The sequence below is a fragment of the Panthera tigris genome, chromosome B3, assembly GCF_018350195.1.
Source record: "Panthera tigris isolate Pti1 chromosome B3, P.tigris_Pti1_mat1.1, whole genome shotgun sequence".
In the NCBI taxonomy this organism is placed as follows: Eukaryota; Metazoa; Chordata; class Mammalia; order Carnivora; family Felidae; genus Panthera; species Panthera tigris.
Window position 1 is genome coordinate 63,256,010 of NC_056665.1, and position 17,394 is coordinate 63,273,403.

Sequence of the window (17,394 nt, forward strand, 5' to 3'; positions counted from 1 at the left end):
GTTATGCCTCTCATTAAGGAAAATACAAACTAAATGGGTTAGCACAGACATGATAATGGAGGGGTAAATTTCCTTCTTCCAGCAGCAGTCCCAGACACAGTAGTTCTCAGATATTCCCTGAGTTGGTCTGTGTCCTCTTAGATTCTCCTATATCCTTCTTTCCTAGGATGTAGCTTGTGCTCAGTATGGCTTGGTAAATATAAGTTCTGACAGTTACAGCCTTAAAGAACCAGAACCACTACTCACTTTCACAGGTCAGTCTTGGTGTATATAACTGCCCACTTGTCCAATCTCTTTCCACCATGATGTTTTCTATTAAAGAAGTTGGTAGCTCCTTCTTGTTCTGGCCTGTGGTTGGGATCACCCAAGTCCAGTCTGATGATTCTCCTCTAAGGAGAATCTCAAGGAATTGGGCTTGTAGTCTCCTTACCCTCAGAAGGTCATTTGGGTTCCTTATGAAAGTTTCCTCATTCTTTCCCTAGCACCTTAACATTCCGATATCAATAACTTCTGGGGGAAAATTAGGAACACATGCTTCACTATAGCTCTACTATACTTGCTAGCTGAGAATGAGAACAGTTGAAATATCATCTCAGACAAATATTTTCCATAATCTGTAGAGAGTAATCAATACTTGGAAGGAAAGTTACTTGGCGACAGTGTCAACATTCCATTTTCTGAAGCATTCTTGTGTGCTCAACTTCGCGGTCTCATACCTTTTCATTATTTCTCAACCACTGGTTACTGTGACTTCTCAGAACCAAGAGGTCCTCTTTGTGCAGGTTTGTGTAGCTGGTTTCCACTGAGTTCCTTTCCTTTTTCTAGAGCTTGGGTATAATGGGACCAGGTCTGGTAAAGCAAGTTGAGTAAATGATTGATTTTTTTCCCCTGGAGTCCTGTCTTTCTGTGAACATGCACTGTGTGATTTGTCCATGGGATGATGCAGCTGTTAGCAGGTACTCTTTGTACCCCAAAGCAAATGAGAATCCTTCCTGTGAACTTGAGAATACATGCTGGGGGAGGAGGGGAGGGTCTTTGTTTTTCACCCTTTTAGAACTTATTGCTCCCAAATAAGAGGCTGTAAATGGAAATGAAGGGATAAGACTTTGTGACTAATTTCTCTGGGGAGCCTAAAGGTCCCTACTCCTGACCCCATGTGTTGCCTCCCCCGTCTTTCCACTGCAAGGCTCATAGCAGTTTTATGACAAGGTGGGTGTTTGTGATCCAGTTCAGGATGGGGACTAATCCAGTCCTCCCCGGTGCTGGTGTTCTTTCCATGACGGGGCTGATGCTCAGCCAGTGGAATCCCAGTGAGCTCAGGGAACAGGCGGTATGTGTCAGGTTGATTCAGCTGAGGAAGTCATGGCCTTGGTTTAGCCTTATAAGGCTGTGGTTCCGGTGGAAGCGAGACTGTCTCAGCTTAAAAATCCAAAGCTCTGAGCATTCCCAGATGACATCTGTAGTTTCTCCAACACACATTTGGCCTCGTTGGTTCCTTGCAGCGCTTTGATTGTGTAATCACAGTTTGGCACATGCTTTGTCCTGTGAAATCTGTACATTCTTAGCTCAGACATCTCAAAAATAATCATTGAAACATTTTGATCAGGGTGGTTTATCGTAAAGCAGAATCACTCTTACCAGCGTTTCTGGTAAGCAGTAGGAGGAGAGGGGCAACTTAGGAGGGAGAAAGGTATAGGGGAAGGAGGGATGGCCTTGGAATTGGACAGGCCAAGATTCAAGTCCTGCCTTCCTTTTTTGACTTGTTGAAAAATCTTAGGCTCTCAGGGACTTGGATTAATCTTCTGTAAAATGGAGAAAATAGTGTCAACCTCACAGGGCTATTGTTAGATTTAACTTAAGAGTGGAGTAAATGGACTCTGTAAGTTTTATATAAATATATATTTGATTGTGTGTGTGCATGTGTAGTGGTGGTGGTGGGGGGGGGTTGTAGTAACAGTAACCTGATTATATTTTTATTATATATTATATATATTATACTCGACTTTTGATAAATAATTTGCTTCTGAGGCTGGCTCAGGCTCTGTGTCTGTGAGTTATTCCTCAAACCCCCAAACTGTCTGGGAATGTCCGAACTGGTTTCTGTGCTGATATCCATAGAGGTAGTCCTCAGCTTTCCTTTTTCAGCCATCAACTGGTAGCAGGTACAATCAAAAGATGACAAATTATTTCTAACTTCCTCAGTAATATCTAAGATCTAAAGACATAAATCATTCTGGATTCCAGTTTAAGATATTTGGAAAAGAGAGAAATATTTCCCTCCAACTCTTGGAACACTTCCCTGTCATTGCAGCATTCATGTTGTTTCCAAACAGAGTTGATGATAGGACTTCTTTGGCATAGTGAGAAAAGATACAGTCCTTTCCCTCATGAGGTCTCTATGCCAAAATATTGGTCACCAGGTTCTTAGCGCATTTAGTAAAAGGCTTAATGTCTTATAATTATGAAATGGAACCGCAAGCAATGTATTAGAAAAAAAAAAAGCTAACTCTGCCTGGAACAAACTTTGCAAATTGGACTTGTCATTTCTTTTAGCTATTGATATATTGAGCTTTGTTTTCATTTGATTACTCAACCAATTGATTAAAGAAAACATTTATTGATAACTCTCTGCTTTTTAGGCACTGTGGCAGTACTGGGAATACAACGATGAACATGACGAAGAAAATTATTGTCTTTTATGAATATTGTAGTCTTTTATGAAGAAGCAAGATGCAAAGTAGTAGGGGAAGAACGAAGTATAGGTCACTGTAAGAACACAGGGGAAAGGCATTGCTTCTAGAGTTGTAGAGAGAGAAAGCAAAGCATAAGTTGGGTTCTGAGCATAATTTAGTGTGGATGGGTCCTGAGTGCAAGGGAGCAAGTGGTCATGGGTAAGGCTATACAGGGGAGGCAGGGCCAGATCATCAGATCTCGAAGGCCCTAAAGGCTTCTGTAGAGCATTTGATTCTACTGTGAGGCATTGGGGAATCCACAAAGAATTTTAAGTGTGTGTAATGTGGGAAGAAGGTCAGAGTTTTGTTTTAGAAAGATCAATCTGGTGATGATGTAGAGTATGGGTTGAAAGGGCTTCAATCTGGAAGCTGGGAGGATATTTGGGATTTGCTGGTGAGATCAGTGCAAGAGATGCTGGTGGCCTCAACTTGGGCAGTGGAAATAGAAAGGAGTAATGGACTAAAAACATTACTTAGCAGATAAAATCAGTAGGACTTATTACATAGACAGACTGAAGAAAAGAAAGAAGACAAGAATGATGCCAGTTTTTCTAACTTAAGCAACCAGTTATATAGTGGTGCCATTTTCTCTCACAGGGAGCATAAGAAGAGGAACAGCTTTGGGGGAAAGAATGAATTTCATTTTGGACATGTTGAGCTTGATGTGTTTCTGAGATTAAGTGGAGATGTTGAGTACACAGCAGGATATTCAGATCTGAAACTCTGCAGGAGTATCAAGCCTGTAAATATAGATTTGAAAGTTAACATACAGGTGGTAATTTCAGACGTGAGGATTCATCGACTAAGAAGCTGTGGAGTGAGAATTGGGCCAAGGGCAGATATCTGAGAAATGAAATAACTCAAATATGGGCAGGGGAAGAAAAATGGCCAATGGAGAGAAGGAACAACTAGAGAAGCAAGAGAAAAATGGGAAAGTGGGGTGCAGGAGCGTGGGCAAGAGAAGGTTTCAAAGAGGTAGTGATCAAATAATGTCTAGTGCAAGTTAGAGGTCAAGGGAAATAGAGATGGAAAGTTTCCTTTGGAATTTACAAAGGGAGGGGCGTTGTTTACTTTGGCAATAGCAGTTTAAGAAGACTAGTTGGTGAATGAAGCCAGATTGCAGTGGGCTGATGAGTGAGTAGGAGGTGAACAGGTGGATGAATGTGTGAGGGCAGTGAGATAGGGCAGTGGCCAGAAAGGCACAGGGGAGACAGCACATTTCCAGTTCTTTTCTTCTTCATTCTTTCTAGTTAACTTTTTAAAGTTAGGAGAGGCTTGAGAGTGTTTAGATGCAACTGAAAAGGAGCTAGTAGGGAGAAGTTAAGCTGTGAGATGGGTTTCTGAGACAGGGAGTCTCCTGAGAGAGAAGGAAAAGTTTCAGATCATCTGTGGAGAAATTAGCCCCAGAATAGAAGGAATGATGCATACATACTGTTTTTGGCATTTATATATATAAATATATATATGAAGTACCCTTAGCTTTATCCTTATAATTATACATTATTAATTTTTAATTATATATATTTTTATTAACTTTTTATTACATATCATCATCATTATTATTATTATTATTATATACAGCTTTGGAGGAAAGAATGAATTTCATTTTGGACATGTTGAGCTTGATGTGTTTCTGAGATCAAGTGGAGATGTTGAGTACACAGCAGGATATTCAGATCTGAAACTCTGCAGAAATGTCAAGCCTGTAAATAGAGATTTGAAAGTTAACATACAGGTGGTAATTTCAGATGTGAGGATTCATCGACTAAGAAGCTATGGAGTGAGAATTGGACCAAGGGTCCAATATATATTATTATTAATAATTTTTTAAAGTTTATTTATTTTGACAGATAGAGAATCCGAAGCAGGCTCCACATTGTCAGTGCAGAGCCTGATGCGGGGCTCGAGCCCACAAACCGTGAGATCATAACCTGAGGTGAAGTCAAGAGTCATACACTTAACCAACTGAGCCACCCTTGGACCCCTATGTTATTTTAAAATGCAAGGATTTATCTACCTGGGTATTTCCCCTGTGTGTTTTAGGCCATCACTTGGAATCTTTTTTTTTTTTTTTAATATATTTTTAAGTTTATTTATTTATTTATTTATTTTGAGAGAGAGAGAGAGAGAGAGAGAGAGAGAGAGTGTGTGTGTGTGTGTGTGTGTGTGTGTGTGTGTGTGTGAGTGAGTATGAGCTGGGGAGACAGAAAGAGAGGGAGAGGGAGAAACCAAGCAGGCTCTGTGCTGGGGCTCCATCTCATGAACTGTGAGATCATGACCTAAACTGAAATCAAGAGTTGGATGCCTAAGGACTGAGCCACCCAGGTGCTCATATCATCAGTTTGAATCTTTAACGACTCATCTGTAAGTTCTGGAGGGCTGAGTATCTCTTTGTTCACTTTGTCCTGCAAAGAAATGTCTTGGCTTTGTTGAATGCATAGCCAGGAATTAGGGCACAGCCTGTGGCCTCAGAACAGAACAAAATACAATGAGAACCTGGCCTTCATTCCTCTAGGGCTCTAACTGGTTGTGCAAATCAGCCACTGATCCTACTCAGTACTTTATGCAGGTTGGTGCTTCATCTTTCATTCTTGAAAAGTACTTCAAGAGCTATTTTCACCTCACTAAGGGAAGGGAGTCTAGGTTAGTTTTAGTTAGTTTTTAATTGCTCAAGTAATTTAAAACCTTGACAAATATAAGACTTCTTAAGAATAATTTCCTTTAAATTAATTTGATTGGCTTGGCTCTAAGTGGGTTTATATCTCAGGATAAGACTCAGCAGCAGTGGTACTGGGGCAAATAATTAGCTTCTGTTCCCTCTAGAAATATTATTTATATGTGTGAAGTTGAGCTACAATGAGTATTAAGGGCAATTTTGAATAGGGAAAAATATGCCACAATGTGACCACAGTGTCTTGGAGCTGTTGTGGAGGATAGATACTAAGTCCCTTAGGTGCTTTCCATCACCAGTTACTGGATTTACCTCCTTTTCTCCATCCCCTTATTGGGTAGTTTGGGCTTCACCTAAACATGTGACCCAGCGGAGTAGCTGGATAGTGCAGACCATGGGGCACTTGGACCCTGGGAATCTGTAAACAGGGGAGAAGATTTTGGCAGGTTGTTGTCCCTGAGAGGGCAACCATGCCTTGGGGCTACTCTCCATGTCACTGAGCAAACTTGCAAAATCTTGCTGGCTTCTAGGTCTGGTTCTCAAGCGTGGGTGCACATTAGAATCATCTAGAAAGCTAAGAAAAATACTGATGTGCATGCAGGTCCCGCTTATTCTGATTGAATTGATGTAAGCTATATTCAGGGTACTTAAACAAAAAAAATCTCTCTAGATGATTCTGATGTGCAGCTAAGTTTAAGAACAATTGGTAAAATCACTGGGGCTTTTGAGACGTTGGCTGGGCTAGAGAACACAAGTTGCCAGAGAACCACAGATACCTGATGAGGCTTTAAAAATACATTTTATTATTTACAAGTCTTCGCAATATATAGACTCCTATACATATATTTTTCAGGGCAGCATTCATGTTTATTTCCTGGAAACCCTTCGGGACAAAGAGTTTATTTGATATCATGGCTCACTCCAGGCGTATGTATCAGTGTGGCAGTTGGACAAAAGAAAAGGGACTATCTAGGGAAAAGCAATTTTGTTTTCATGTGAGTAGCCTCTGTGAAGAAGTTGGAAACTGAGGAAATGTACTGAACCTCGTTTCAGTAGGACTTGATAACATTGTTTAAAGGTGAATTTAGAAATGTTTCTTTGCAGGATCAGAGTTCCCAAGGAACTGGAGGCAAAAGCAAGACTCCACGTAGACCCAAAACATGCAAGGCTGTATGTCCACATCCTATACTACTTAATTCTAGCATGTCTATGGAAATGAGCCAAGTAACTCCATGGTAGGCCAGGTTTTATTTATTAGCATGACTCATATTCTTAAAATCTGTATGAACTCTATAGTAAAGAACCTAGTAGTCATTTCTCTTGGATCCAAATATAAATTTTTTACAGAAAATAAATAAATCCAAAACACATCTTCTTACTCAATTCAGCAACTCTGTGGTTCATTGAGAGGGTATCAGAGAGGACTGGTGTCTGAAAAGCCTTCTTTGTGACTCAAAGAAGTCTTGTCATGACCATGATACCTAAATTATCTCCCTTTGGCTTCATTCTGACCTCCTATTTCCTCAGGATTCTTCAAAGATTTACTAACATGCTATTGAGAAAGAGTCTTAGTCTTTTCATAGATAAGAAGAACCTCAAAACTGGTGGTTCTTCAGAAGCAAGTCTTTACATATGGAAACAAAGAGCTTTTCCTTGGTGGACATTCCATTTGTTGCTTTAAGTTCCAGATTGTTTATCTGGTAATTAAGTTTATTTTCATTTTTTCTTTGGCATGTTTATGATTGATTTTGTGATTTTCCTAATGTTTGTTATTCAGAGCCACATTAGCATTTTTTAGAAGTCAGGAGGTCATTTTATAGCTCTTCTCAGCTTTATCTTCTAGGAGTTACATTAATCTGTCCCTCAAATACCCTGAGAAGGAAAACATGGCAGTTGATTAGGACCTCTCCTTCATACACCTTTAGTTTCTTCGGAAGCCTTGTACTGAACGTGATTAAGGGCCAGTGCTCTTTGTGAATGTGGTCAACTAGAAAATTCTTCTGATGAAAACGAGATTGGGAAAAGTTGGCTGCCATTTCATGATTCAGTCCATGATGCCTCATGAACTGTCTCCTGGCAGCCATTCAGCATTAGAGCTTTTTATAGGAGAAAATATAGTCAAAACACAAGTTTCTCAACTCAGTACCCTAAAACCATTGGCTGTTAGAGTCTACAGGAGGTCTTTTGAATTTTTCATAGCAGGGGCTCAGTAGCTGGGATACGAGGCAAAATCTGAATCACAGAGGAACTGTGGGATTAACAGTAATCTAGTTATAGGAAAACCCATAATTCAAAGAAAAAACAAGACTTGCAACAAGATCAACTTTTGGTAAACTGAAGAACTCTTGAACTTCTCATTTTCCCTTTAGAACGTGTCTGAAATGAGAGTCTGGGGTAGTTTTGACTCTACCAGTGGAGAGTAAGTGGCCTAGTTGTGAGGGTTGGAAGTAAATAAGTCCATATATTGCTCTAATCAGTGGGTTAATTTTCTTTAATTAAAATTTTTTTTTACATTTATTCATTTTTGAGAGACAGAGAGAGACCGCGCACTAGCAGGGGAGGGACAGAGAGAGAGGGAGACACAGAATCTGAAGCAGGCTCCAGGCTCTGAGCTGTCAGCACAGAGCCCAATGCGGGGCTCGAACCCACGGACCGCGAGATCATGACCTGAGCCGAAGTCGGATGCTTAACTGACTGAGCCACCCAGGCACCCCTAAATGGGTTAGTTTTTTTGTGGTGTGTATCCACTGGCAGCTGAAGAAGCCTATAATGTCCTCAGAAAAATATTAAAAAATAATTAAGTAATGTGTGTAGTATTACAGAGGAGACTTTATTTATTGAAATATAGTTGTTAAAATAAAAAATCTAATATAGCAATATATGTGCCCTTCATTAATGCATTAAATAACAAGATATACCATTGGATCTAGTAACATAATTTCACAATAGTGATGCACAAAAATGGTATTCTGAGATTTCTGTAGCAACTGTACTGTGATATGTGTGGTTTAAAATGTTTGAAAATTTCATGCATTCACAGGAGGAAGACAGTGTGAAGACACTGGAGAAAGATGGCCATCTATAAGCTGAGGAGGAAGACATTAGAAGAAGCCCTGCCAACACAAGGATCCTGGACTTCTAGAATGTAAGAAAATAAATTTCTGTTGTTTAAGCCACAACAGTACAATAGTTAGTCTGGTATTTCGTCATGGCAGTCGTATGAAACTGATAAGATTGACAAAACCATTTAAGGGTTATCCTCATGGTTTCACTACTGAGGAGTCCCCAGATCCCTTTCCTCAGCCCAGAAGGGCAGGATAGTGGGAGAAATGACCTCCTGTTTATTACACTCGCAGATCTTTTTGAACAGTGGTTCTTAAGGAGGGTCTCAGAAAGGCTTCAAGGATTCTTTCTTTTGTGTGTGTGTATAATTTCTTTATTTTTCTAGCAGTAGGGTCCAGAACTTCCACAAGATTCTCAAAAGTTTATGACTTTCCAAGAGTTTGTAACCATCATTTTAGAACTTGTTGTATATTCTGGACTTATGTACCTTGGCTCCAGCTGGACATAGAGTGTACCTAAGGTCTATTGCCCATACCTTCAAGTGAAGCTGTCCATTTATATAGCATTTATGGGTGGGGCTGCCCACACACTCTGAAAAATATATGAAAGCCCAGAAACCAAAGTGAAGGTATTTATGTAGGTGTATGTTAGGAATAAGACATAGTGTTAGGTATAGAGATGTATAAGGATGCATAAGGAAATGTCCTTAACCTCATATGTTGGGAAAGCTTCAAACCTACACATTTTCTGAGTCTCATTACCCATGGCATGTCCTGCCTCTTTTTGGCTGAGGCCAAATAGACAGCTCTGCCGTTCCTAACCTTGTGAACAGGCATGCGTTTGCCAAGCCTGTGGCCTCACATGGGCCACGGAGCCCCACCGTCTTCATAGGGGTATCTTTGTGTAAGCAGCTTCATAAGTGGGTCTGCTCTCAGGAGAGAACTGGGAGAAAAAAGAGAGAGAGAGAGAGAGAGAGAGAGAGAGAGAGAGGAAAAACAACATGACAATACCAAGTGCTGATGAGGATATGGAACAGCTGAAACTCTCACACATTTATTGATAGAAATGCCAAAGAATGTAGCTACTCTGAAAAAAGTTTGGCAGTTTGTAATAAAATTGAGCATACATTTATCCTGTGATCATCAACCCCACTCCTAGGTGTTTACTGAATGAAAATGAAAACAGGTTTACATTAAACCTGTATGCAAATATTTATAGAAGCTTTATCCAGAGTAGCACGAAAAATGCAAACCATCTAAATGTTGTTCAAATGTTGTTCAACTAAATGTTCAAATGTGAATCTGATAGCAAGCTCTGGGGCATTCAGACATCGGATTGGTAATCAACAATAAAAAGATGAACTATTCCTGTTTAAAAAAGCTTGGATGAATCTCTACTGTTTTGTGTTAAGCTAAAGAAGCCAGACTCAAAAAAACTGCATACCGTACGATTCTCTTTATATACCATTTGGAACAGGTGAAATAGGGACAGAAAATAGTTGGTAGTTGCCAGATTAAGGGTGAAAGGGCAGATTTTGCCACAAATGAACATTACTAAGGAATTTTTTAGGTGTAAAGGAACTGTTCTGTATCTTGTTCTTGTGGTGGTTATGACTATAGGCATTTGTCAAAACTCACAACTCTGCTCTAAAAAGAGTTAATTTTACTGTATGTAAATTTTAAAATTATAAAAGCAATAAAAAAAAAGGCAAGTAGCTGCTGGCTGGAGCAGAGCTCATTTCAGAGCCAAGAAGGGAGCTTGAGGTCACAAGGGGACATTCTACTCACTACTGCATGTTCCACTGGCTTTTGCCAAACTCTTGGTGTGGACAGGCTGTGGGCAGAACATGGCCATTTTCAGGATGCAGGAGCCGTAAGGTTTGACTCAGGAAACTAGAAATAGAGATAAATCTTGGGAAAAGGCAGCTGTGTTGAAGTGGACAAATTGGTATTCTCAGAATGAAGTTGGGACCAAATGTTTTGGCGTTACCTCGCCGGGAAAGAATAATGTAGATCAGGCTCGTAGTGTTTGGCCAAGAGATCTGAAGGGCTGCTGGAAGACTTCCTAAGCTTGGGCCCTTCTCCATGTCTGTCTTCTCTGCTAGCAATTCAGTGCATAAAGGCTGCATCCATAAAGGGAAACCAATTCTTTGGGGGCAATCAGGTTTCAAGCATTTTTATAAGAGTTGATGGGTTCTGCTTTTACTCTTAAATGTCAGGCAGGGGAAGAACCATGTTGTGGGGGAGAGAACAAAGGGTTTAACCTCAAACTTACCTGGTTACAAGCCTTTGTGACCTTGTGCTGGTTACTTGCCTTCTCTTGGCTCCATTTCTTTTCTGGGATAAAAGGTTTTTATAGAGATCAGAGAGGAGGCAGATTGAATTGAGAATGAACTTTCCTCACCTACCTACCTACCTACCTACACACACACACACACACACACACACACACACACACACACACACACACATATATATACACATGGTCATGGTCAGCCAGTGCTCATCAGGAGAAGCTCAGGGTCAAAGTCATGTTCTCAGGAGGAATATCCTTTCCTGATAGGGAATTGGAGATAGTAGTGAAAGATGTCTCCAGAAAAACAGTGCCCACCTTAGCGTGGCAGCCTGCTTCTTAGGTAGCTAGTGAGAGGTTCATTACAGCTCTTTTCAGTGGGAGGCTGTACAGGAATGCAAACACCTGCTACCCTCCCTCTCCTGGCACCTGTTTACTCCTTTGCCTTTGGGTTTGGCAGTATGTGGGCAGAGGCAAGCCTCCATTTGCCTCCTGATCAAGCTTGAGGGCTCAAGTCTGGAAACCTCCATGCTGTGGGGAGGGTTGGAGGTTCCCTGGTGGAAATTCAGGAATGGGGGGGTTGGTGAGTGAGTGGATTCTGAGAAGAAATGGAGAGAGGGAGAGAGAATACAATGTTGTGAGGTCTCATGCTTTCTGACCCCCCATCTCTCTGTAAGTCTTCTTTATGTTGTAAAAGGCAACAAACAAGCTAGGAAAAATGACAACCTCTGTTCCCTTTATACTGAACTGTTCAGTGTGGTGGTGCAAGTGAGCCTTCATCCTCATTTGTGTAATTCCATCGTTGTTCTGTATGTTGTTAGAGGTACTTGGTGATGGGGCCTGCTGTGTGGTCTTATTATCATCACTGTAGTTGATGTTTAATAAATATTTCCTATATGCCAGGCTCTGTTTCAAGGACTTTAATTGTGTTAACACCTTTTTAACCCTCACATTAATACTTTTATTTTACATGTTTTTTGAAAGAGAAAGGTATATACTTCTATTTTATTTTATTTTATTTTTGAAAGAGAGCACAAGGAAGGGAAGAGGAGGAGAGGGAGAGAGAATCTTTTTTTCTTTTTTAACATTTTTATTTATTTTTGAAAGAGAGAGAGAGAGACAGACAGACAGAGTGCAAGTGGAGGAGGGGCAGACAGAGAGGGAGACACAGAATCAGAATCAGGCTCCAGGCTCTGAGCTGTTAGCATAGAACCTGACACGGGGCTTGAACACACAAACCATGAGATCATGACCTGAGCTGAAGTTGGACACTTAAGTGACTGAGCCACCCAGGCACCCCAAGAATCTTAAGCAGGCTCCACACCCAGCTCAGAGCCTAAGGTAGGGCACAGTCTCATGACTGTGAAATCATGGCCTGAGCTGAGATCAAGAATTGGATGCTTAACTGAGTTACCTAGAAGCCTCTACTTTTATTTTAGAGATGAAGTATGTAAGGCTCAGATGTGTTAAGTACCTTGACCTTGATTGGATCTAGGCCATTTGGATCTAGAGCCCATGCTCTCAATCATCTTCCCATCCACAGATCCCCCAATATGAGAAATTGCAAGAATTAATTCTTGGAACTGCTAGGTTATCAGGATGGGTGCAACAATAATTGATGGCTTGGAAGGGCGCCTGCATATAGTCAGTGCTATTATGATCAGTGTCATTATCACTAGCTCTGTGTTCTGGAGAAAGATGGTAGAGCCTTCACTCTTCGTGTTCTGTTTGTGTTCTCTCCATGGCTGTAGTGTAGTGAATTGCACTTGGGTTATTTTGATTATCTAGATAAACTTTTCATTGAGAGGACTTGATTTGAAAACAAATTGAAAAAGAAGAGAGATCTTGCTTAGTATTGATGGTCTGATGATATTACAAATTCCACACCACCTGAAATCATCACCAATAAATAGGAAGCCTGAAAAAGATTTTGAGGAGCCTTAATTAAGTCCCTGCTTCTATAGAAAAAAAGGCATTGATTTGTTTGTTAATTAAGATGGTTTGAACCTCACATTTCTTACAAAGAAAAGATTCCTGGTGACTTTTTTTTAAATAAAATTTTTTAGTGTTTAATTATTTGGAGTGGGAGAGAACACACAAGCAGGGGAGGGGCAGAGAGAGAGAGGAGAGAAAGAACCTCAAGCAGGCTCTGTGCTGACAGTTCAATCTCATGAACTGTGAAATCATGACCTGAGCTGAAATCAAGAGTCAGATGCTTAACCTACTGAGCCACCCAGGCACCCCTCTTAGTGACTTTCTATCTTCTACCCACATATTCCCTATATGCCTGGGGTGTGCAGAGCAGTGGGCTTGTGGAGCCCAGTACATCCCTTCAGGAAGATACTAGAAGAAACTGATGATACATTAAGTATGGATACAAGGCAAACAATAGGATGGGATTTAAACTGAGTACCCCTGGGGTCAAGTCAAGACTGTCCCTTTCCAGGCTGGCCTGAAGTCCCAGTGTTGACAGCTATTCACCACCACCCTTGAATTTTCAGAGCCACAAGGACAGAAGTCCTGTTGTGTGGTTTGGGGGAAGCTGTTGTCGGAGGCTTTGCCTTAGTTGTTTAAAATGGTGTTCAAGAGGTGCCTGGGTGGCTCAGTCGGTTAAGCAGCCGACTTCGGCTCAGGTCATGATCTCGCGGTCCGTGGGTTCAGGCCCCGCGTTGGGCTCTGTGCTGACAGCTCAGAGCCTGGATCCTGTTTCGGATTCTGTGTCTCCCTCTCTCTGACCCTCCCCCATTCATGCTCTGTCTCTCTCTGTCTCAAAAATAAATAAACGTTAAAAAAATAAAATAAAATAAAATGGTGTTCAAGTTTGGGCCAGGTCTGATGGGTTAATACAGAAATGCAAGTCTTTTCTTCTGAACTTGTCGGCAAATGTTACATACCAAGAATTCTTTCGTTTTTCACCTATGTCTCTGAACTTCTTTACTAATAATACATTAACCAAGCTATTAAGGACTACTGATATTTACTATTCAAAATACTGTTATGTAAGAATTCTTGTTTCCAAGAATTTCTTGTTGCTAAGCTTCCACTGGACCTACCCACAAAGAGCTGAAATTTCCAGCTTTTGGAAAGGATACCTTGGTATCAGTGCATTATCAGTGATACTTTGAATTGATTGGTCATGTTTTTCAGTTGTTGTGCTTCTAGTGTTAATGACTATGCTTAAAGATATAAAGATGTATGTTTGTTAATTGTCTTGTAGTTATTATATCATTGCCATTTTGATATTTTCATTTATCTTTTTTGTCGTTGAGATCTTTGCAATGGTAAATGGAAATTAGTGGAGTAGGTGGGTCACTGGGTCTTTTTTGCTCTATCTGTAAGAACCATTGAGTAGAACATGGGGTTAAAGGTCTAGTATAAAGTTGTTTCCATTGATACATTCCTGTGTTTCTATCCCTCTTGCTTGCATTGGTGTGCTGAGTGGCTACGTCTAGGAGTGCAAGACCAGGGTAGATCAGAACCATAGCCTCTTGTCAGAAAAAACAAAACAAAACAAAACAAAACAAAACAAAAACAAGCAAAACGCCAACCAAACCAACAATAGTGAGAAACTCCAAGTGCATGCCCTATTGCTACACAATGGTGCTCTTTCAAATAAAAAGCAAGACCTTGATATAATTTCCCCTTCAAAATATGGAGACACAGGTCCTACTGTTTATATAGTCAAATCTAGATCGTGTGCTTGAGATCAGACATTTGAAGCTCTTCAAAATACTAGTTGACTTTGCCCAGCTATAAATCCTGCCACTCCATTAGCTCAGTTTGGCTTGGGTGACCACACCCACTACCACCATGCACTGCTGTCTCTGTGCCTCAGTTGAGGCTGTCATGTCAGTGTAGGGGTATCTACCTTTTCCTCCACCTCCACACACGCACATGCACACATATGCACATACTCCCCTCAATTATCCTTAATGACCCAGAGTAGCCCTTTCTGATTCTCTCCTACAGCTTTTAAAAAAAATATTTTTTTCATTTTTTAATGTTTATTTATTTCTGAGAGAGAGAGACAGACAGACAGACAGAGCACGAGCAGGGGAAGGGCAGAGAGAAGGAAGACACAGACTCTGAAGCAGGCTCCAGGCTCTGAGCAGTCAGCACAGAGCCCTATGCGGGGCTCGAACTCATGGACTGTGAGATCATGCCCTGAGCTGTAGTCAGATGCTTAACTGACTGAGCCACCCAGGCGCCCCTAAAAAATTTTTTTAATGTTTATTATTTAGAGTGAGAGAGACAGAACATGAGTGGGAGAGGTACAGAGAGAGAGGGAGACACAGAATCTGAAGCAAGGCTCCAGGCTCTGAGCTGTCAGCACAGAGCCTGACACAGGGCTCGAACCCATAAACTGTGAGATCATGACTTGAGCTGAAATCATGAGTCGGACACTTAACTGACTGAGCCACCCAGACACCCCTATAGCTTTTACATCATAATAAATTTGGGAGTTCAGGAGACCTGAACCATCAGTGCACAACTGGATCAAGACCCTCACTTCACTAAGTTTTTTTTGTAAAATGACAAGAATAATCCCTTTCATCAGATGAAGTTTATTAAATATTTGTGGGAATCTTCATATAAAAGAATTAATTTAATGGAATGAGTTTTGTGTAACGTGACCAATGAACCAAGTCCTTTCTTGCATTTGATTTTGATTTACGTCTGTTTGCATGTGTGTTTGGAAGAGAAAGGCATAATGTGGAATGTATGTATGTTGTTTCACGCTTTCCCATGAGCTCAGTCAAATGTATCCTGTGGTATTTACATTTTATTCTACACAGAACAGAAAACACAGTTCAGTCTGTGACAACTTTCCAACAGGCAACAACTCTAGGAGAGACATGATGTTAGGAAATGTACAAGGTTACATAGTAGTGCTATAAAGTTTGATTAGTCCATGTGGAACATTCTGTACTTTGCAAAAGGAGCAAGACAGATGTTTGTCTAAATTTGATTTAGAAAGCATTTTCCTCAGATTTATACACTGAACCATATGACCGATATGTTTTTTCATAACTCTTTGCCCCATGTGTTATCCATTACGAATTCAGAAGGCTGGAAGCACCAAAGCCATTGTGAGTCAGCAGAGCCCATATGCAGATAGTAGGTTGTTTGAGATCTTTTCTCTTTGGGCTTCCCTCAGCTCATCCTAGCCATCACACACAAGATGTCCTCCAGAATCTGGAGCTGGGTTCTGGAGCTCCTGGATGTAAATGCTAGGACTCCAGACTGGATCTCTCAGCTCTTCTGCTGAGGCCATTTTTTTTTACATATGTTTATTTATTTTTGAAGGAAAGAGACAGAGCGTGAGTGGGGGAGGGGCAGATAGAGAGGGAGACACAGAATCCAAAGCAGGTTCCAGGCTCCGGGCTGTCACCACAGAGCCCCATGCGGGGCTCAAACTCACAAGCTGTGAGATCATGACCTGAGCCGAAGTTGGACGCCCAACCAACTGAACTACCCAGACTCCCATCGCTGAGGCCTTTCTATTAGTTAGAATCTCATATTAGCAGGCATCCTTTTATTTACTAGAAAAGGAAAAAAAACAAACTTTTAAAAGAAAGCTTTGAGATATTTCTTTATTGAAGAAATATTTGTGCATCTAATATGGACTGGGCTCTGTACAGGGATATAAAGGTAAAGAAGAAGAAATCTCTGTCCTTCAAGATCTCTTTATATGCTCCCAAGAGTGACAGTACAGTGTAGGGAGAGCCATACATAGGTCTGGAGGGGGTGTCATGGAGTCCTTGAAGGATTTATGATTAACTGGCTGGTGAGGCTAGAAAAGACCCATGGAGGAGGTGACATTGAGTTGAGTCTTAATGGATGAGTAGGAAGTATTTCACCAGTTTTAACCCTATAGATACAAGCAAAGGATTATCTTGTTTCATTTCAGGCAAAATAAACATGTCAAAAAAAAAAAATTTAACATATTTGGCAGAGGGCCAAAAATAAGATTTTTAGATAATTCCAATTCGGGTGTCAACTGTAAGTTCTCTTTATTACGGTTATAGGCAAATACTGATAGGGCATGGTATTTGGATTCCCATCTAAGAATTCACCCCAAATAGGATAACAAAAATGCCCATACAAAGTTTCAGGACCCACTAAAAGGCTTCTAGCAGAATATTTTGCAGTACAGGGAGTCCTCGCTGCACGTTTGTGATATATATGGATTTCAGTTACCCTGGTGTACTTGAATTACCCCTGTCCCCCAACCACACAGTTCAAATTTCAGTTACTCTGTTAATGGAGTATTTGCATAAAGTACCAACTTTCCTGCCGCATCCTCAGCCTACAGATGACCCGGTAAATAACAGACACACTTTATGGTGAGTGACCAGTCATGTGGTCTCCTTGTCACTTGGTCATGAAGTGTCATTTTACAAAAAAGAATAATCAAAGGAGAGAACTGGCCAACAAAGAGAAAAATGCAGCCAAGAACAGAATTTGATGATGCTGGAAGTGACATTTAAAAAAATTTTTTTTTAATGTTTTTATTTATTTTTGATACAGAGAGAGAGCATGAGCAGGGGAGGGGGCAGAGAGAGGGGGAGACACAGAATCCGAAGCAGGCTCCAGGCTCTGAGCTGTCAGCACAGAGCCCAACGTGGGGCTCGA